At 40.8% G+C, this 22441-nt stretch overlaps 1 protein-coding gene across 2 annotated transcripts in view; it reads left to right on the top strand.

Moving 5' to 3' along the window:
- LOC129253324 (GATA-binding factor C) overlaps positions 1-22441 on the top strand; it is a 198783-nt gene that overhangs the window by 169801 nt on the left and 6541 nt on the right. The window lies entirely within an intron of this gene.

Here is a 22441-nt window from a genome sequence, read left to right on the forward strand (position 1 = left end):
GCGCCAGCCTGGTACCTTGAAAGTTTTCTCAAAGTTTGCTTTAGGGATAAGATTTTTTTAAGAATTTTTTTTTGTTTTTTTTTTTTGCTTTGTTTACCTGAGTTGGGACGATTGTTTGGTGCGCGTGTAAAAGTTTTGCGCAAAGTGTCATTTACATGTCAGTAACTTTGTTTTTACTCACTCACTCTCTTTCTCTATCTCTCTCACTCTCTCTCAAGGAAGAGTGGAAGAATTTATTACCGAAGCCAAGTAAGTTTGTATACAAAAGCAAAATTTTAGGGAATGTTCTTGTTCTTAGATGATTTCAAAACTGATTTGAAAAGAAAAAAATTGCCTAAAGACTGATAAGCTCTTTGAATGCGCACTTCCAAAATTCAGGCATAGGCGGGTCGTCTAGCACGACTGCGAGTTTTTACACTTTTTCGGTTGCTTTTAAGTACCAACAATAAAATCGTCAGACTTTTGTGCATTGTGCAGATCCATAAGTAGAAAATGCCCGCAGCTGAGATTACTTGATTCCAAAATCTCTTTTATGTAACATCGTCGCATAAAACATGATGGAATTGTATTGAAAGTTGCTTCAAAAAGTCTAAAAAATGTCGTACAACTTGAGATATTTCTCAATAAAAGAAAACATTCTAAGAGCTAGCAAATATATTAAATATATTTTTTATTGTAAATTTTCCAAGTCAAAGTTATTATTTTGTATTTTTTTTTTTTTTTTGTTTTGTCGATATTCTATGTAGCCATCAGAGCCGTCTTCGATTTTTCTATTGCTTGCATTCAGTTTTTCGGCTATTAAAACACATTTTCCGTGGTGGTTTTTTGACTCTATCAAACACAAATAAAAACAAATCCCAGAACAACATATCAGGTGAATTCGATGGGTGGTAGATGCCATTCGTTTCGTTCGTGGTCAAAAATTTGCGGTTAATGATGGCAAATTTCACAGTTTTTTCCCCACAAATCCTTTCTTTTTTGACGAATTGTTTCACGTAAGCGGCTCATAATGCACAAATAATAGTCCTTATGAACTGTTTGACGTTCGTGGATTAAAATACCATTGCAATCCATAAAAACCGTGAGGACCGACTTTGACTGAATATGAAATAGGTTTTTTAGTCTTGGCTAATTCGGTGGTCTCCACTCAATGGCCTGGTGTCTGGATTGTGTGTCGTACTTATAAACCCACGTTTCGTCTCCAATAATGGTGCGTTTGAAGGATTTTGGGTCGGAAATCGCGTCTCTTTGTTGCAAACTCAAATCAATTTTTAAAACTCTAAAGCTTTTGCAAAATTTTTTGCAACTTTACGATGCCACCGGACCATTTGCCTTAAGTAAATGATGATGATAGACCGAATTTCAGAACTATTGAGAAATAAAATATTAAAATATAATATAGAGTGGGCCATGTAAAATTTGCTTTTTGAATCGGCTATAAAATTACTAATTAATGTTTTTTCAAACTTTTTTTTAATTTGAAGATTGAGCATTGTCATTTATGAATAAAAAATAATATCGTTCAAATGACTGTCACGACTGGCTTTGCAGTAGGCCATTCGATCAACCCAATTTTTAAGCATATTTTTTATTGCTTGGGCTCCAATTTGAAGAATGGCAACTTCGATTTCGTGTTTTAAAGCATCAATCGTCTCTGGATGGTTCGCATAGCATTTGTCCTTAACGGCTCCCCACAAAAAATAGTCCAACGGGCTTAAATCACAGCTCCGAGGCGGCCAATTGATATCGGAATTTCGCCTGATTATTCGGTTTTCAAAAACGGTAGCCAAAAGTTCGAGTGTAACTTTGGCAGTGTGACAAGTTGCACCGTCCTGTTCAAACCAAATGTCGTCCATGTCATCCTCTTCAATTTTTGGAAACAAAAACTCGTTGAGCATGTCACCATTTACTGTAACCGCGGAAGAAGAAGAAGACTCACCACTTTGGAAATAGGTTTTCAATATTTCCCAATTTTGTTCAAGCGTATAGCGTCCCATTTCGTAAATGTCAAACCTTTAAGTAAATTATGAACATATTTGACATGTCATTTGTGTTACCATTCTCAAAAAAATAGGTGGTTCAAAAAGCAAACGCTATGTGGCCCGCCCGTATTCTTTGAGAATGGTGGATTTTAACTAAATTCTTCCAACCTCTGGAGTTGTATGTTAGCTCTTCCTTTAAGGAAATAATGACTCTGCCGCTTTCAACATGTGCCTACGTTTATAGAATAATATGAACTTTTTATTATTAGTATTTTTTTTTTTGCTTTTTTTTATTTATTAAAAATTGTTTGTTTGTTTTAAATACACTCGTCGAATTAAATGCAACCACCATAAATTTACTCCCACAGACCCCAATACAGTAGCCAATAACTAAGACCAGGCGTAAATTTACATTCATCATCGGCAACGCCATCAACGCCAACCATAGTCGATTTGTTAGTTGATTCGTATTTAAAGCCACCATCAAACGATGTCCAACATACTAATGACCGCAGAGAGAAACCAACCAACTGCCCAACAGTTGTGTGGCCATATAAAGAGCGTGTGTGTGGGTGGGTGCATTAGAACTGAATTATAACAGAACTCACCAGAGACAGACAACGGCAAACGGACATGCAAATTCACATGCCAACACTCGCATACAAGCATAACAAAACGCACACATATGCTTGTGTGAGTGTGTGTATGTGCGTCCAACGACTAATAAGTTAGCAGGCAACAAAATTTCCATAAATCGCCAATCAGATTGCGCATTAGACGTGCGAGCCCACACACAGCTGACAATTTACGAGCGCAAAAATATTCGCCCGCGCTGCCGAATTGTACATGGCGGCCACTCGGCACGATGGGGGCAGAGAGCGGAGAACTTATTTAAAAGGGCGCACATGACTGCATGCCTAGATATCTTACGAGTGTATGTATATGCACATCGACACACATACATATAATTTATATGTGCTTATGCATGCAGTTAGATGTGTAGCGATTGAAGCAGATGGATTGCTGCCCCCTGATATGCGCGCTAGTAGGCAAATACAACTGTAATAGAAGGAGAGTTGAAGTGGGAGACGACAAAGTTGAGGGAGTTCGGCGTGGTGAGTTACATGCATACTCACACGCACACACATACACACACACTGTATGTAAATAGTTACAAGTGCACATACAGCGGCTGTGGGTAGGCAGGAGATGTTGGAGCACTGTAACGGCTCACCCATTTGCGCGCTCTGTGTTGTGACAAATACTAATGCACACACATAAATGTGTGTATACGAGCACACTTGCGGTCGTGCAAAAATATGTAGTGAGTTGCGCGTCGCTTGGTATTTGCTGCGCTGCTGATTGGCATCTAATCAAGATGGGGCAATGGCCAATTGAAAAAGAAGAACAAAAATGTTTTGAAATATTTCTTCTTCCCATTTGATGCACTGCCTGCCAGTGAGCTGCCAAACAGTACTCTCATATAAATTATATTTTTACATTGAAATATGTTCATCACAAAAAGCCGATAAGGCACATGCATGCATGAATACAAACGTATGTATGTATGTACGTACAGAAATGTGAAAATCCACTGCAGAATTAAAGCAAAAGTGCAACTTTGTTGTTACATGCCACATCATTAGTGCAAAATATGCAGTAGTTGCAAGCCACCCAAATCGCCGCTGTCTGCCAGTGTAAGCGCATAGAGCGACGAGCGACACACATGCGACTTTTGCTATTTTGAATTTGTTGTTGTTTTTGTGTACTATTTACAATTTTTGCAAATCAATTTTCAATCAGATAACGCGCTTAGACAGCCCTGCCGAAATGGCAAAATACCCGTTGCATGGCAAGTTGTATTAGGCAAAATTGCCATAGGCAGCTTTGGTGGATTAAGATAATTATTTTAAGATTTTGGAATTAAGAGATTTCAAAATAGTATTGAGTGTACATATTTTTGCTACACCAAAAAGTAAAAACAGAATGCTGCTCCACAAAGCGAAAAGAAATGTTTTTCCAAAAATATTCAAAAAGTTTAAGTTACTGAAATCAGCATCAAATGGCATTAAAATGCATTTTGCATATCTTTAATTAAGTAATATTTATTCATGCTAACATAAAATTAAGAGAATTGGCGGATGGGTTGGTGCGTGACTACCATTCGGAATCAAGAGAGAACGTTGGTTCGAAGAAAAAGTTTTTTTTCTAAAAGCGGTCGCCCCTCGGCAGGCAATGGCAAACCCCTGAGTGTATTTCTGCCATGAAAAAGTTCCTCATAAAAATAAAAAAAATTTCTACCGTACGTAGTCGGCTTAAATCTGTAGGTCCCTCCATTTGTGGAATAATATCAAGACGCACCCCATAAATTGGACGAAGAGCTCGGCCAAACTCCCAAAAAGCCTTACGGGGCGCACATAAATATTTATTCCATTACATGGACTCGCTTCATGCCATCTACCAGAAATGTCAGGGAATATTTTCAATCTCCATTTGAGTGCTGTATTCGAGTGGGCTTGTGCTCTACTAGCATTCAGTGGAGCCAGCTTCGAAATCCACTTTGGCCATGAAATATCAAACTGTAGGAAGAGGTTTTTTTTCTAATAGCCGTCGCCACTCCACTTGATCTCTCATGCTCACAGTAGGCATCAAATTCGAAAAAAATAGACTGCACAGACCCTATGATACCCTATGATCAGAAAGTACCGGGAATGTTTAAATAAAACAAATCAGAGTTAAATTTCAGTCAAATTTATTTTATCTCCTTCAAAATTTGACCCGTCTGACCCGCAACACACATGTGCCTACGCTTAACCCAGTCCTCCATACACTCCTGGTAGCCCGACGAAGGGATGGCCTTCAGCTTCTTCGTCGCATTCTCTTTGAGCTCCTCTATCGACTGAAATCTCCTTCTACGAAGTGATAACTTCAACTTGGGAAACAAAAAGAAGTCGCGCGGGGCCATATCAGGTGAATACGGGGCTTGCACGATGGTATTTACTTGGTGTTTGGTCAAATAAGCCAGCACAATTTGGGCTCGGTGCGATGGCGCGTTATCATCAAGCAAAATCCGACGTACAGCATCTTTCAAACGCTTCAAAATGGATAAATAATGTTCTTTAGTGACTGTCTGTCCCAATGGAAGGTACTCATGGTACTCTTGACAATCGAAGACAACAGTCAACATCAACTTCCCGGCACTTTTTGATAATAGGGTAAGAAAAGAGAGAAATGGGAAGGATTTCGGAGCGTCATGAACCATAATAACCCTTGTGGTAGCCCCGATTATGAGATTGTTAGGAAAGAGCTTGGAGCAAAATCACATCAGCACTTGGAGAGGCCCAGATGGGAAGCATCATAATTCCCTATTGCCCATTTCGAACGCAGGCACCGTTAATGAAACACACCCCTCCTTAAGCGGGTATTGGCGCCATTCTTCTGGGATGCCTTGTATCGTCGAGGCATTGCGCTCGCTAATTAAAGCCCAGTACGAATTAAAGTAAATGTCGCGGATCCAAGCAGTAGCTTTAGCGTTATGAATTCCAGCATACAAAATGTCAATAATTTCACCTACCTGGGAAGTGTAGCTTCTACGGACGGAGATGCAGCAGACGACATATAAAGCATAATCGCAAAAGCTCGTACCGCGTTTGCTCAACTGAACAAGATATGGAATTCTATATCGATTTCCACACACACATAACCAGCAATCACTCACCGTATTCGCCCGATATGGCTCCCTGTGACTTCTACCTACTCGGAAAATTCCATTTGGCCATGTAAGGAAAACGTTTTGCGTCCATAGAGGCCATCCAAAAGGCTTGTACCGACATCCTAAAGGGCACTCCGGATTCCAGTCAATGACCTGACACACTCTTTCGAAAAGCTATTATATTACGCAAAACAGTGTATTGAGGCCAGAAGTGACTGTTTTGAAAAAATAAAGTCGAAGTTATCAGAACAAAGCCTCTGTCGTTTCTATTTTAGCTCAGTCTTGTTTATTTCGGACTTAATCTCGTACAAAGCTGCGTATTTTCAACTCAAATGTAAAATCGGTCCTTTTGTACGGCTGTGAGACCTGAATTTGTAAGCAGTTACCCATCCAGACTGACATAAAGCAGAGAAAGTAGAGGTGTATTGGCCATACTCTTCGAAAGGATCTCACAGACACATGCAGGTCAGGTTTTGTATTCGATTAGATTCCGCAACGCAGTAGAAAAAAAGGGCGTCCTAGGCTCACTTGGGAGAGAACTCTCGAAAAGAATTTAAGGCTGCTCGGAAATCGTTCAAAGAAGTCAAAGTTATCGCGAAGGAACGTGACCGTTGGAAACGGTTTGTAGAGGCCTTATCTCCCATCAGGGAGGCAAGGAATTAAGAGATATATAACGACTTGCTTGCTTGACAAAGCGGGTAATCTGTTATAGCGAATTCCGAAGTCGCGCTTGAACGTAGCTTTAAGTAACGTGGGAGGCCTATCAGTGAGACAACAAATTGGTTTTAGACCAGCAAGATCCACAATTGGTTCTATCGAAGATGTAGTGAAGAGTGAAGAAATCGCGCGCAGTACAAATCTTTATTCCCGACCCATCGTCTTATTTGCGACTCGCGACTTTAAAAACGAAATGCTGCATGATAAAATGGCAAAGCTTACTAAATAAAGGGTTTTCCAATAACAGGTGTTATTTTGGAATGGATTGCGCTATCGAGAGATGACTAACGATTTTTTATGTCCGGAATTGGATGCTATCTGGACAACATTTATTTTCAACAAGACGGCGCTACGTGCCACACAAGCAACGAAACCATTGATCTTTTACGGGAAAAGTTTCCGGACCGTGTTATCTATCGAAGAGGTGATCACAATTGGCCACCGAGATCTTGTCATTTAACACCTTGTGACTTTTTTCTTTGGGACCACGTGAAAGAAAAGGTCTACGCCAACAGCCCAAGGTCGATTCAAGACCTCTGAGATGGAATTCGTGAGGCTATCGAGGAGGACATAGGACAGTCACTTTACAATTCGGTTATGGAAAATTTCATGAAAAGGATATTGCCCTGCAAGCGTGGTCGTGGTGGTCATTTGCCTGATGTTATTTTTCTCTATTAACTGCATTCCAGCTTAGCTGTATGACGCGGATTTCTGACTCCAACAGTCGTGTCCAGGTCGTACTGGTCTTCCTCGTCTGCGGCTTCTTTGGAGGCTCCAGTCAATGATCGTTCCAGACCATTTCGTACACCTGCTCATATTTTGATTTTGTCCCCCAGAAGTTTCTCATGCCATATCCGACAACTTGCGTCTGTGTCAATTCGTGAATCAATTTCGATGGGACCCCTTTGCACTCAAGGACGCTACGAATAGCGCCGTGAATTGAAAAAACTAGCATTGATATCTGCCATCAGCCATTCCACTTCATTTTTAGTATTCCTGTATGCTTTCCCATGAACTTCCATTCTTATATTGAGTAAGAGAAGAGTGCCTTCTTCTACCTACACCTCTAATTTCTCTCATTTTGCAACTGGTGCAATTCTAGTCACTAGCGGAGGCGAATCGATGTCACCTCAACCAGCAACTGCCAATCCCTGAACTCAAATGTTTGCTGAGTAGTTTGGCTCTTCACTGCGGGGTAGGTGTAGGTACATCAATATGTGTAGGTGCGTCAGTATGTGTGGCCATATGTACATATGTATGTCTGTATGTCGCCTGTCGATGTCATAAAATCTACACCTGTAAGTGAACAGTCGTTAATATGCAGGTCCCCTTAATGTTTTAGCACAGAAAATAAAAATATAATTTTATTGGATTATTTATAGCAAATAGCCAAGGGTCGTGAGACTCCTTTTCACATGCTTGTCCCGTAAAAAGACAAAAACAAAAACAAAAAAAACGAAACACAGAAAACAAATACATTACAACATAGAAAATATCAAAACATTCTGTAGCCAAATTGAGATCCTGCTGTGCGACTGTCTGCCCAAATAACTGTATTTTTCCCAGTGTTCGTATCTTTACTCTATGGCACGCATGCAGGCATTCGACACCCGTAGAAGGTATAAAACGATGTACGCTATTCCACACTGCTTACGGCACACACACACACATACATGGCTTTTGAGAAAATTGATCCTGTCCCACAAATCCTGTTGCGTTAGCGAGTGTCCCACACAGCTTGTCGTCGATGGCGACGCGGTTACAATGGCGTCACTATGACAAACGATTATTTTATGTGCTTATTGTCGCTGTTGTTGGTGTAGGACACAATTTTCGAATAAGGTGAGTGAGGGTAGCAAAGGCGCGCGCGCGCTCTCCGAATGCTCGAAAATAGTTATAAAAAGATTTATATAAAGATAAAGATAAGGACTTAAGAAGCTAATCATGGCATGTCGTTACAATTTGACATACTCACCTCGCAAAGAAATTAATAAGCGTTCGGAGAAAAGTGTTTGCGGAGTTTTTATTTTTAGTTTTGAACATTTTTTGCTCTTACGCATTTAGCATTGGCGTCTAATAGGCAGCCAATTCGTATGAGTGGCCTGGTTCAGACACAAGCAAGTAGATTAATTGATAAATTGCTTAAGCCAGATTTGCAGATTGCGTTGGTTTTGAAGTGTACAGCAGCAATTATTGCCAGCGCTTGAGTGGGTGGGCATTGCGGAACTGCGCGCATGTAAAGTGTCAACAGTTTTTAATGGAAAAGATATGAAGTTAGTATACCCGCGCGTAGTTTTGTATGAGGGTATTATAATTGTGTTCATATAACGATTTATTTCTCTATATAAAATTAAATAAGTAATTAGCGCGTACAGGGTTTGATTGAAAAGTAATGAGCGTTATTTTTGTTAAGCAGTTTTATTAAACCTTTTCGCTTATACAACTAATATTCTTCAAAATAGAACCCTTGAGCGTCATTCCACCGCTGGTAGCGGTCCTTCCACTGCATGAAACAGTTTTTAAACTCATCCGCCAGAATCGCGTTCAATTCGGCAGTCACAGTTTTTTGGATCGCCTCGATGGAGTCGAAACGTCTCCCCTTCAGCTTTCTTTTCAGGCGCGGGAACAAGAAGAAGTCCGGAGGGGACAGGTCTGGGCTGTAGGGAGGGTGGGGAAGCACCGGAGCGCCCATCTTGGCCAATGCAGAGGTGTAGAGGAAGGCGGTGTGCGCCGGCGCATTGTCGGGATGAAAGGTCCAATTGTTGACGAGGTCGGGCCGAACCCGGGCGACGCGGTTTTTCAGCCGAAGGAGCACTTCTTTGTAAAATGCCGCGTTTACAGTGCTTCCTGGAGGTACAAACTCCTTGTGGATGATGCCTCGAGAATCGAAAAAGATGATCAGCATGGTTTTCGACATACGCGCCTTCTTGGGTCGTGGCGACTGGCCACCGTTTTACCTGGGCACTGGACAGAGATTGGTCCCCGTAAGCCTCCCTAAGTAGCCCAATGGTTTCGGTACTCGTTTTGTTTAGCTTTACGCAAAATTTGATCGAGTAACGTTGCTCCAACGATCGCTGCATTTTCGCCACTGCAAAACGCGATGTTGACTGCACCGCTGTTACCAGCGAACTAGGACCGGTTTCTAGTGGAAGGGGAAGGTCCAACGATCATTTTACCCCACCAGCCGATTAGATTGATCGCTTGGCAGACGCTCCGCGCGGGAAGGCTCATTACTTTTCAGTCAAACCCTGTATACTTCTGTTAGGTGTTGGCCGAGCTCCTCCTGGAATGGAAATGGAAATGGAGGAAATTACAGTTTTAAGTCAACTCCGAACGGCAAATCGTTTTTTAAGAGAAATACATTCGGAATTACTTTAAAAGGGCCCAAAACGATATCCAATTCTTTTCACCGACATCCGAGTTCCCCATATTTGTAGCCTGCTTTTATGCTATAGGTTTGTCTTCTTGTGTCTCCTTCTGTGAGGCTTCGCTTTGTTGCGCTGTGTCGAGGTCTATCTTTTATTTCGTCGTATGTCTTCGAGGTATCTCTTTGCCGCATTCCAGCTGTTCCCTCATTCCAGAATTTGCCTGATTAGGTTGCTCGGCGCGAAGTCGCCAATCTGCTTCTTCAGAGCACCTCTTTCCGCGAGCCAGCTGTAGCAACTAAAAAATGTGTGTTCAGCGTCATCGCTTGGCGCTTCGCAGTATATGCACTTGGGATCGCTTAACTTGCCCATGCGGTCCGGGTGTCTCCGAAAGTATCTGTGGCCCGAGAGGAATTGGGTTAGAAAGTAATTCCCTTCGCCGAAGTTTCTTTGGACCCATTTGCCTACTGATGGAATGAGTTTCGCCGTCTATCTGCCAGTGTTGGTTCAGTATTCCATTGGCTCTGCCGTCGCAGCGTGGTTTGGCATCTCCGTTGCGCGATGCTAGTGATGACGCTTCTCTTCTTGGAGTCCCACACATCCGTTCGTTCCCGGTGGCCTTTAACATGCTATAATTCGCATCGTTGCAGAGTTTGTTTGATTCCAAAAATTAAAAGCCAACCCAAATAAAATTTCATTAAAATCTACGCAGGCGTACGAAGTTCAGTCCGGGCCGCATCTAGCACTGCCTTACCAATTTCATTTACTTATTATTTCTTTTTATTGCTCGGTAATTTCTACAAATCAAACGACCATGAATTCATTAACGAAAATTTACTTCAGCACAAATCCACTCGAAACACTCAAAGCAGAATTAAATTGTTATAGAGGATTTGCGGATTTTTTGCGATTGCGTAAGATTGGCGAAGCGCATACGCATGCATATCTATGACTACAGACAAATGTCATGCAACAAATATCTACATATATATGTACGTACATTTAAATGACATAAGCCACTTATGGACAAGCAGCAAGTGGCGCATGCGCAAACTCACGAGCCAACGTAGGCAAACTTGAAGAAATGGAGATCAGCGCATAAACAAATATTTTATTAATTTTTAATTAAACTTTTGTGTTGTATTTTTCCTTGCCAATCGTGCGAAGGTTACGCTCAATTAGCCCATAACAACGAAAGCAAATTGTGTTGTTGTACAACATGGGCGCGCGCTATTACAAAGCATTTAAATGAATGATGAGCGCCGCTCAATGCCACCCAGCGACAGTGGAACCAGCGAAAACTTTAGCTAACATTGCAGTAGCGCTTGTAAATATATGAAGTTGCCACTTGCCACTTGCTGCACACACACACACACATGCTACGTTCGCGTGCAGGCCTGTCAAAAATTAACTTCACAGCCAGCAGCTAACCGAGCGACCCAACTGCTAACCGACCAGCCAACCAACCAACCAACAAAGTATCCAACTATCCCAGCATTCAAGCAACTAAGCGTCCTACCTCCAGCCACCTCACCGTCGTAGGCAACTTTAGCAGTGGCAGTGGCAGTAGCTGCTCCTGCTGTTGCAGCCGCTGCGTTGTGCGCCATTTAATTTATGCATAAATCTTTTTGACGGCTTCAACTGTGTCGAACGCCATCACGCACCTCTCCACACTCCACTCCACTCCCCTTCACTCTGCTCTTCACTTCGCACAAATGCGTTATTTCACCGATCTACTAAATTCTACTTTTTCTCCGTTGCGCCGCTGCTCCGTTCTCGTTTATGGCAACTCGCTGAACGATTAAGAATTCGCTTTAATTTATTAATGAGGCTGCATGCACCGCGCATCGCTTGCCGCAGTTCGAGTGCATTGGCAGGAAAATGAAGCTGCAACATATTGCGTTTGCGTGTATGCGTTTGTTTGTGTGCGTGTATGTGATCGGTAAATGAAGTGCAACCAATGCATGCTGACATAATCGTCGGCAAATTAACGCGTTATACAGACATGGTTGTTTAAATAATTTTTTTTAGTAATGTTGCGGATTGAAATGAAAATAAAAAATATAATATTTTACAAAATTTAACGCACTCTCCTGTTACTGAGCATAAATGGAGAATATGCATCAAAATTATTCCTTAGGCAAATAAAACGCAGAAAGTGGGGATGGTCAGGTCACACATTGAGAAAACCACCAAACAGCATCACGAGAATGGCACTGAACTGGAGCCCGCAAGAGAGTAGAGGTCATAGTCGTCCAAAAAACACTTGGAGAAGGTGGAAGCTGCGCGAATTAGCAGATGCCGACATCTCATGGGACGGTGCAAAAACGGCAGCACAGAACCGTGTACGATGGAAGAGTCTTGTCGAGGCCCTATGCTCCCGAGAGGAGTGCACAAGGACAGAAAAAAATGTCCCTATATTACAATGATTATAAAGTTAACTCTAACTCCTGATGGGTCCAAATTGGAAAATGGTAGAACAGGGGCAGGAATCAAAGGGGCTAAATTCAAAAAATCGATTCCGATGGGACTCTATCCAACAATATTCCAGGCAGAAATACATGCCATTGAAATATGTGTGAGAGAATGCCTTAGCAGAAAAATGAGAGGTACATACTTTCAGATAGCCAAGCGGCTCTAAAAGCCCTTCTATCAACAACTATCACCTCTAAGTTGGTAAATGATTGCCTAAACCTTCTCAACACGTTAGGAAACCTCAACATAGTAACCCTAGGCTAGATTCCGGGACATGAATTACATGTATATATCATAGTATCTCCATGCAATCTTTGGAACAACAAACCCAAAATTGTGCTAAAATTTTTAAAAAGCCTAAAACTCTAGGGTTACAAAAATAGGCCTTTCACAATAGATCAGCTCCGGTCGCAGTGCGTAATGGCCTTCTAATAATAATAAATAATATCTGTAACTCACAAATTCTGGGGAACTTTTTTGATAGAAGTGCAATTTTAGCAGGAACCGGTAAAAAATTTCTCAAAGCTGGCATAACAGTAGTTTGATAGAAGATACTACGACTTTAAAAAACAAGCCCCATACACAGAAAGTATCGAAAGATGATTTTGTATGTCTGAAATACTGCTTCAAAAAGAATCTGTTTTTGCATCGTATCTCTACTGGGGACGAAAAATGGATCCATTTAGATAAGCATAGGTGAAGCACGGCTAATGCGACACGTCGACGCCATAACCATGGTTAGAAAATGATGCTGGGCATTTGGGATTATCGAACGGGTGTATCGTTACCACGACAGCCGGTTCTACGTTATCGGAACGACCCGGATATATATCCGGTCAAGGACTGTCACTTCAGCAGCATTCGCCGTATATGTATGGGGAATATTTATGCTGTTGCAACAACAATAACAACGGGTGTATGGTATTTTTATTAATTTTTTTACTTTTTTTTTTGTTTTTTTTGCCTTCGCACCTACAGGACCGTTGTCTACAGCGTTGGCCACTAAAACAATCCCTCCTCTTCTTCTAGGGAGACTTCCTTGCCGGAACTACTTTCTGCATTACTTCGGGAGGACTCAAAATGGCATCCATAAGGCACTAACTCTATTCAACCACGTTTGGGTCTACCACATTTGTAGCCAGCTTTCTGCTATAGGCTCGTCTTGTGTGTCTCCTAGTGTGATCACAGCACAAAATGCATCTTCTGACCGCTTTTTCGCCTTTTTGCGCCTTTTTTCTAAAATAATAAAATGCTGTTTTTCTCATGCCGACTTTTCACTGTATGCGAATGTTCTGAATTTGTTTGCAATAATTGCATTAGGGGGGTGCTTTAGTTTGGGCCAAGACTGTATATGTATTAAATCTAAGTAAAACATTTGACTAGGCCAATCTAGTTAACATATTTAGTTAGCCAGCGATGTATTATTAAATTCGATTACATCCCAGCCAAAACACCTTTTACTTGATATTTATTTCATCAATCTATTTATTATTTATTCTTAATTCAATCTATCTAATTAGTGCCCACCGAATTACTACTCAAATAGCTTCTAATTGAAATTTCCCCTTACACAAGTTTCATAGTTTACTCTCAAATAAATTTCAACCTTCCTGCACATCACTTTTCACTCAGCTCTCCACATCCAAGGCTCCGCGGCAGGTGTACTCTTCTTATCATAAAAAAATAACTAAGAACATTAATAGTTCAAGTATTTATACATATATACGCATAAACATGTATATGCATATGTATGTATGCACATGCATTTCCTCTTCACCTTACACTGCTTCGTGACGTACAAGAAATCGCGTGTAAATTACTTACAAATTACTTAAAAGCGTTAATGATAGCGTACACATCATTAAACGTGGAAAAAAAAATAAATTAAAATTCAAAGTATAAAAACACACAAAGAAGTTATAAAGTAAATAACATTAGTGTTTGAATAGAGAAAAAGTAGGTGTTGAGCGTGCAAACAAAATGCAGAAATGCAGAAGCAGCTGATAGCAAAGTAGGCAGCTAATTTTTTCATCTCATTAAACGCTTAAACGGCAAACGGCATGCGCAACACTACATCCGTTGGCACATACTCTGCGTGTTTGTATGTATGTATGGTGTGTGATGTCATCGAAAAATCCCATTTCAATTTGCTCTTGGCATTGTTTGGGCCGAAAATTGTAGCAATTTCAATTGTCAACGCGCTCAACTACGACACAGCTATTGTTGTTGCGACTGTCGCTGTATTCAATACCTAATATCATCCATGTTACTCGCCTTCCTACTTCTCCTGCTGCACACAGTCACACACACAGCATGCCACTTAACGTCAAAGCGTCGCTCACGTCTCACTGCTCTCCCCTCTAATAAAAAAAAGTATCAATTACCGAAGCAATTATTTACCTTTTCGCAAATCTCCGGCTTTTTATTGCAACGAAAAAAAGTGAAACAACAAATACAATACAATACTCATACAATACAACAAAGCTGTGCCGCAACGAGCCCTAATAATTGTCATCTCAGCAGCCACTGCTTGTTGGTAATGAATGGTGCGGAAGTAGGGCCAACTACAACTTTTTCAGCCCGTCTACCCTAGCTGAGCTAATGTAAATGATACTGTTTCGCTTTTCTGATTTTACTCCCATTTATATATTTCTTCTATTCAAAAGTGTATTTGTTGTATTTTTCGATTTGTAAAGCGGCATCTGAGTGATAGTTTTCAACCACTCAAGTATTTATTTTAATTGTTTACCTCTCACGCTCTCGTTCTCGCTCTCTCCCGCATTATGCATTGCCTCCAAAGGTAAATTAGTGCTCTTCGCAGGCAAATTGTTGCCATTTCAAATGTAGTGAAAGAAGAGTAAAAAAAACTAATGGTTGATGCAGATGTAGTTGTTTTTGTATAAAAATTGCATGCTATTTCGAAAATATTGCATTAAAGCATTTTGGTGCTTGATTTAGGGCCGCACATCTTTTCTAGGCATTACGGCAGAAATTGCAACAACAGTTTCAGTGTAGATAAAAGTAAAAAAAACAACAGCTACTTATGTAAATATTCAAATCTTCACTTTGAAATTGTTTCCTTTTACTCCAAAGCTCGCATTGACGATGTCGATGCACTGTGAGGCAAAAGCTTTATTCAAACTTTATTTTTAAAAGTTCATGATTTATATGGAAGTTTTGAAACTTTTATTTAAATTTAAAACTTTTTTTTAAATTTTATTTTATAAATTTTTATTTTTCTTTTTTAAATTTTTATTTATTTTTTTTTTTTTAATTTTATTCCATAAATTTTTATTTTTCTTTTTTTTTATTTATTTTTTAGAAAAATTGCATATATTAAGTAAAATTCTTTTAAAAACGGAAAATGCAGATACATAGAAAGCGTGCAATTTTGATTTCATAACCTCAATATTTAATAAGAGGAAGGAGCACAGTTGTCTGCTAACAAACAAAAAAAAACAAAAAAAATACCTGTACCTTGAAAGTATTTGAACATCATCTTTCCTCAACTGGAATTTGAATACAGTCCACGAGAAAAATACAACACCTAATTATTTCGACCAGTTTTGACTATTTTGCTTTTTTCAATGTTTATTATTTTAAAATTGCTTGTTTCTGGTATAAAAGTATAGCTCCCAGAGAAGTAGACTGTAGAGCACTTTCTCTGTAAATGTTCCGCTTTGGCAGCTAGACGACTAAGTTTACTGGGCGCTCCTTTCTTCGACAACCTGGAGCAGTGCGCCAACCTAAATCCAATCAATCTCCTCCATTATGTCAACTGCTCTGGCTGGCTGTAGATATCTGCCAGTTGGAGATCGCATAATGGCATCAAAACGGCGCTTTAGTGCTACTTGAGGAGTGCCAGATTGGCACTCAACGATTTCACCTATCTACCTATAGCTTGTAAAATCAATATAAATCCAACTTTATACAAAAACTACAAAAATTGGGCGAATGTTTAACTACATTTCAAACTTCTTAATCAGAATAAAAGAAATTGGGTACGCCATTAAATTTTAGTGCAAGTTTATTCGCAAAAAAATCTCGTATTTTTTTTAATAACTTTTTTCCTATAAAGTGTAAAGTATTTTCTTAATATGCGAGAAAAAAAAGTCTGGGTTTATTATATGGAAACAATAAGAAGCAACGTGAGGGAAAAAAATTATGAAAATTCAATGAGAATTTTGAGCCACTTCAAATTTGCACTGTATAAGCGTTTAATGGGCCTTAAAGCTTGGGTACGCATTTTTTTATTAATTTATTTTTTATTAATAATTTTTAATTTTTTATTAATTTGTTTTTACTGATTATATTTGCCCGAAAAAACAATTGGTACGACGAGGAATGTCATGCTGCCGCAGAAAGAAAGGATGCCGCCTATAGAGCTACGCTGCGATCGGGCGCAACGCGAGCCATGTGGGATCGCTACAGAGAGCTGAAAAAGGAAGAGAGACGTATTATCCGACAGAAGAAACGAGAGGCCGAAATACGTGAGTGCGAAGAGCTTGAGATGCTGGCCAACAGGAACAACGCCCGAAAATTCTACCAGAAAGTTCGGCGGCTTACAGAAGGTTTTAAGACCGGGGCGTTTTCCTGTAAGAACAAAGACGGCGATCTGGTGACTGACGTACAGAGCAATCTTAAATTATGGAGGGAACACTTCTCGAACCTGTTAAACAGTGACAGCTGCGCATGTCGTAGAGAATGTGAAGATCCCGATACCCCAATCGATGACGACGGAATTGTAGTTCCGTTACCCGACCATGACGAGGTGAGAATAGCAATATCACGGCTAAAGAACAACAAAGCCGCGGGCGCCGACGGACTACCGGCTGAGCTATTCAAACATGGCGGCGAGGAGCTGGTAAGGTGCATGCATCAGCTCCTATGCAAAATATGGTCGGATGAAATCATGCCTGCCGATTGGAATTTAAGTGTGCTCTGCCCAATCCATAAGAAGGGCGATCCTGCAATTTGTGCCAATTACCGCGGGATAAGTCTTCTAAATATCGCCTATAAGGTTCTAGCGAGCGTATTGTGTGAAAGGCTGAAGCCCACCGTCAACCAACTGATTGGACCTTATCAGTGTGGCTTCAGACCTGGAAAGTCTACCATCGACCAAATATTCTCAATACGCCAAATCTTGGAAAAGACCCATGAAAGGAGAATCGACACACACCATCTTTTCGTCGACTTCAAAGCTGCATTCGACAGTACGGAAAGGAGTTACCTGTATGCCGCGATGTCTGAATTTGGTATCCCCGCAAAACTAATACGGCTATGTAAGATGACGTTGCTCAACACCAGCAGCGCCGTCAGAATTGGGAAGGACCTCTCCGAGCCGTTTGATACCAAACGAGGTTTCAGACAGGGTGACTCGCTGTCGTGTGACTTCTTTAACCTGATGTTCGAGAGCATCGTACGAGCCGCAGAACTTAATCGCTCAGGCACAATTTTTTATAAGAGCGTACAATTGTTGGCGTATGCCGATGATATTGACATCATCGGCCTTAACAACCGCGCTGTTAGTTCTGCCTTCTCCAAACTGGATAAAGAAGCAAAGCGAATGGGTTTGGTGGTGAACGAGGACAAAACGAAGTACCTCCTGTCTTCAAACAAACAGTCGGCGCACTCGCGTATCGGCTCCCACGCCACTGTAGACAGTTATAATTTCGAGGTTGTAAAAGACTTCGTTTATTTAGGTACCAGCATTAACACCGATAACAATGTCAGCCTTGAAATCCAACGTAGAATCTCTCTTGCCAACAAGTGCTACTTTGGATTAAGTAGGCAACTGAGCAGTAAAGTCCTCTCTCGACGAACAAAACTAACACTCTACAAGACTCTCATCATGCCCGTCCTGACGTATGGCGCAGAAGCTTGGACGATGACAACATCCGATGAAGCGACGCTTTGAGTGTTCGAGAGAAAGATTCTGCGTAAGATTTTTGGACCTTTGCACGTTGGCAACGGCGAATATCGCAGACGATGGAACGATGAGCTGTATGAGCTTTACGACGACATAGACATAGCGCAGCGAATAAAGATCCAGCGGCTACGTTGGCTGGGTCATGTCGTCCGAATGGTTACAAACGCTCCGGCTCTGAAAGTATTCGATGCGGTATCAGCTGGTGGTAGCAGAGGAAGAGGAAGACCTCCTCTGCGTTGGAAGGATCAGGTGGAGAAGGACTTGGCTTCACTTGGTGTGTCCAATTGGCGCCGGTTAGCACGAGAAAGAAACGACTGGCGCGCTTTGTTAAACTCGGCCAAAATCGCGTAAGCGATTATCGCGCCAATTAAGAAGAAGAGATTATTATTGATTCAAAATTTTGTTATTTTTATGAAAATTTGTCAAAATATTGAGATGCTATATATTTTTGCGGACTCTTTAAGACCTCTGAAATATTACACTGAGCTTAAACTAAATCATCACTGTATAGCATCACACTATTGATAGAAGTCAAGCGCTTTCTTGCCATGGAACAACACACAACAGCATCAAGCAGGAGCTTAGGAGCGCAAAGCTAAAACTATGAAATGTCAGCTGACACCAAACTATGGAGCTACGCCAGGCGAATAGTTTGGTGTCAGCTGACGTCTCATAGTTTTAGCTTATCGCTGATCAAAATATTTTCATATATGATCAAAAAAGTTCAACCAACTCACCAAGGACAAACTGAAGGTGTTCACGGGCATTCCCACGAATATGCGTAGCCAACTGCACAGGATTGGGATATGGTGCACAGACTCCTATCGTTTCTGTCGCTAATGCATGGAAATTCGATTATGCCTTCTTCTTCTCGAATTTAATGATATAGCAAAAACCATTATTATATCAGTCGGATACGGCCAAAAGAAACGCACTTAAGCGCAGTCCAACCCAGCTCTATCTTTGGTTTACTGAGAGCTCTGTGTTTGGCTGAGGCACTGTGATGAGTAAAGGGCACAAAAGTCGATGACTTCGAAGTGCAAACCTCATTTTGACGCATTCATATATCACACTTAAAATTTCATACTCATTTATTGTGCCATCAAAGCGCATGAAGTCTCTTTCAGAACTACTTTAGCTCGCCTAACAGAAAAATGTTATGTTAACAGTGATGGCCGTACTTGTATGAGAAATGTAAACATTTTATTCAAAATACTTTCGAGCACAGCCAGAGGCGTTTAAAAAAGGAAACAGGAATTAAATTTTATGTGGTAGAATTATTGTACATAAAATTACTTGTTTCCCATATTTAAATTTGATATTACATTACAATAAAAAATGCATAAGTGGTATGCATATTTCTCCTAAAAAGAAAAACGGATTCAGATCTGATGACCAGCCAGTATAATCTCAAGAAATTTTTTTTTTTTTAATTTCTCACACGTTGCAGCCAAATCCGAACTAAGTTTCTTATTCTCACAACTCCTCTTATTCTCCTCCTATAAAAAGTACCTTAGTGCTTTTCACTAGAAAACGGCCCTCCATCTGTTACTACCCATATTGAAAGGGGTAACACTGCAACTGTCTTCTGAGGTTAGATATATACTTAAGGGTAAACCTATGTATATAGTAAGCTTACCTGGAAGAAGCACGTCGAGCAGAAGGTCCCTCGAACACTAAAATCTTCTGGCAGTGTAAGAGAACTTTTGATAAGACACCAACGGATCCAAAACCAGTAATGGTAGCGGATCTGGATGGTACTTAGACGAAGACACTGAGTCCGCCTATGCCACAGGACACGGTATTCTATGCCATCTTGAATGTGGCATACTGGATAACTGAGAAAAAGTGGCAGGGTAGCAGTATTGGTTTTTTGAGTGACAGTCAAGCTGCACTGAAAGTCCTTGCTAACCCTCGCTGCTCTTCGAAGTTAGTCGGTGAATGCAAGTCAAAACTGAACAGTGTTGCAAAATACAACAAAGTTAGTCTTATTTGGGTGCCTGGACATTGTGGTATTACAGGGAACGAGTTAGCTGATAAATTGGCAAATGAAGGCTCTGCAAGTGTGCCACTAGGCCCTGATCCCTTTCTAGGTGTCAATTTCGCATCGATTTAACTATGGATTAACGAGGATGTATCCATAGAGGATGTGGGTCTGGGTTGAACTCTTGCAGAGTAGCCAAGTGCTTTGTGATAGAACCAAACAGGAATATAGCGACCTTTCTCCTAAAACAGAAAGGGCCTGAGAGTACTGGTGGGTGTAATCACAGGGCACAACGTCTGCAACGGCTCAGCCAATGGGAGTCGTAGATAGCCCGATATGCCTATCCTGTTATGAGGATGTGTCACAGAGCATTTTCTCTGTAGCTGTTCGACGTTTGCCAGAATCGGACGTAGGATATTGGATTGCGATATATTGAGTATATATGTAAGGTTTGGCAGCCGCATAGATGTAGCCATAGAGACAACGATGCCACTTGGACCACGAAATGGGTCCGTTGTGAGCCATGGATATAGTTCATATGAATAAAATTCATTCTCTTCCTCTTCCGGATCTCTTAAAATTCATCAATGAATCCAAGAGATTTGTGGAAGAGTGACCTCAAACTAATTTAACCGTCTTACCATCCACTTTTTATGTTTCCTATCTTTATTCTTTCTTCTGAATTATATCCGGGTGTAGTACAATGGTCTCTTGACTAAGTGCTTGGACTTCTAATCTAACTCCTCGCAGTATTTTTCGCAATGATTATCACACCAAAAACCGGAAAAGTGAAAAAAATAAATGAATCAGCATCTAACGTGAAAAATACCCACTGTACACATACATATATAAAAACTTATTTGTATGCGTACACACGTATATGTATGTGTATTTGTACATATATTCCCACTTGCATCCCATTTGACGATACTACGTAATTCACGCCCTGGTACTTTAAAGGTACTTTGATTTTGTTTTTTTTTTTCAACTATTTTACATTCGACTGGTTGGTTTGTTAGCTGGCAATCTGGCTCGCAGGCTGACTAGCGCTTTCAATGGATGGCTGAATAGTTTCGTTGGTTGTTCACTAGGCTGTTGGCACCCTTCCCCTGGTGCTGCTGCTAAAGAGTAACTTAATATTGTAATTGTAGCGCAATGAAGCGCATTTTCTAACATCAACGCTGATTTTTCGCAAGTGATAAGCCTACAGCGTAACATATGCCAGTACTTATGTATACAACAAAAATGCGCGCACATACACACACACACATTCAAACAACCGTACTTACGCATTTAAATACTGGTATACACACACACAAGCCACACTAATTCATGCCACAAAAAAGTCCTGCAGCGACGCAATGGAAGCTCTGCCGCGCAAAAGAAGCAAGAAAAAAAAAACAAAAAAACGAATAAACGATATAGAAAAATAATTAAATAAAATAGCTACAAAAAGGTGGAGGCAAAGGTGGTTGATTCAACGGTTGGTTGGTTGGTGCGCTGATGGGCAGAGTAGACGCGGTGAGCGCTGGGTTGACTGGCTGGCTGGCTGGTTGGTTGGTTGGTTGGTTGGCTGAACAGTTGCCTGCCGCTTCGTGCTGCTTAATATTTATGTGTGTGCGTCCCTAGTGTATATACACACACACTTGTATATGTGTAAGTAGCACTCGCTACCTAACCAGACATTTGCCGTTAAGGGCGTTGTAGCGCAGTGCTTATGGCTTATGCTGCCGCAGCGTAAGAGTATGGAAAAGTTATCGGCCAAAAGAATCGCACACTGCGTCTCTTATCTGATCATGTAAAAATATAGTAATGTTTCATTTTTTCCGGTTACACACAGTGCGAATCGTACCATAGAATTCAGCAGCTATGGGTATTTAAATGTAACTGGCATAGAAAGCGAAGTAGATGCAATTGTCAATGTGTACGTACATGTGTACGTATGCGTGTATGTGCGCGTATGCTCGCAAAGGTTGTAATGCAATGAAGTGACGAAGAGTTTTACAGCAAAGCTGTGTTTAGTACGTGAAATTTGCGTTGCAGCTGAGTGATGCAGTGCCGACAGCGGAAGTGGCCGACGCAGCAGACGTTGGGTCACTACAAATGCCAAATGCACATTTACTTGTGAAAAATATGATGACGTTAACCCTGAAAGGGCCCGAAAGTGGGCGTTTTTCTGTCTGCATTAAAATATTACTGAAGGTCAACGGAAATTTCATTCTTAAAAGTGATAAAAGCGCTGCAGTTTGATAACGAAAATTCAACTCTTATGTGTAT

Source organism: Anastrepha obliqua, chromosome 1, assembly GCF_027943255.1.
Source record: "Anastrepha obliqua isolate idAnaObli1 chromosome 1, idAnaObli1_1.0, whole genome shotgun sequence".
Classification (NCBI taxonomy): Eukaryota; Metazoa; Arthropoda; class Insecta; order Diptera; family Tephritidae; genus Anastrepha; species Anastrepha obliqua.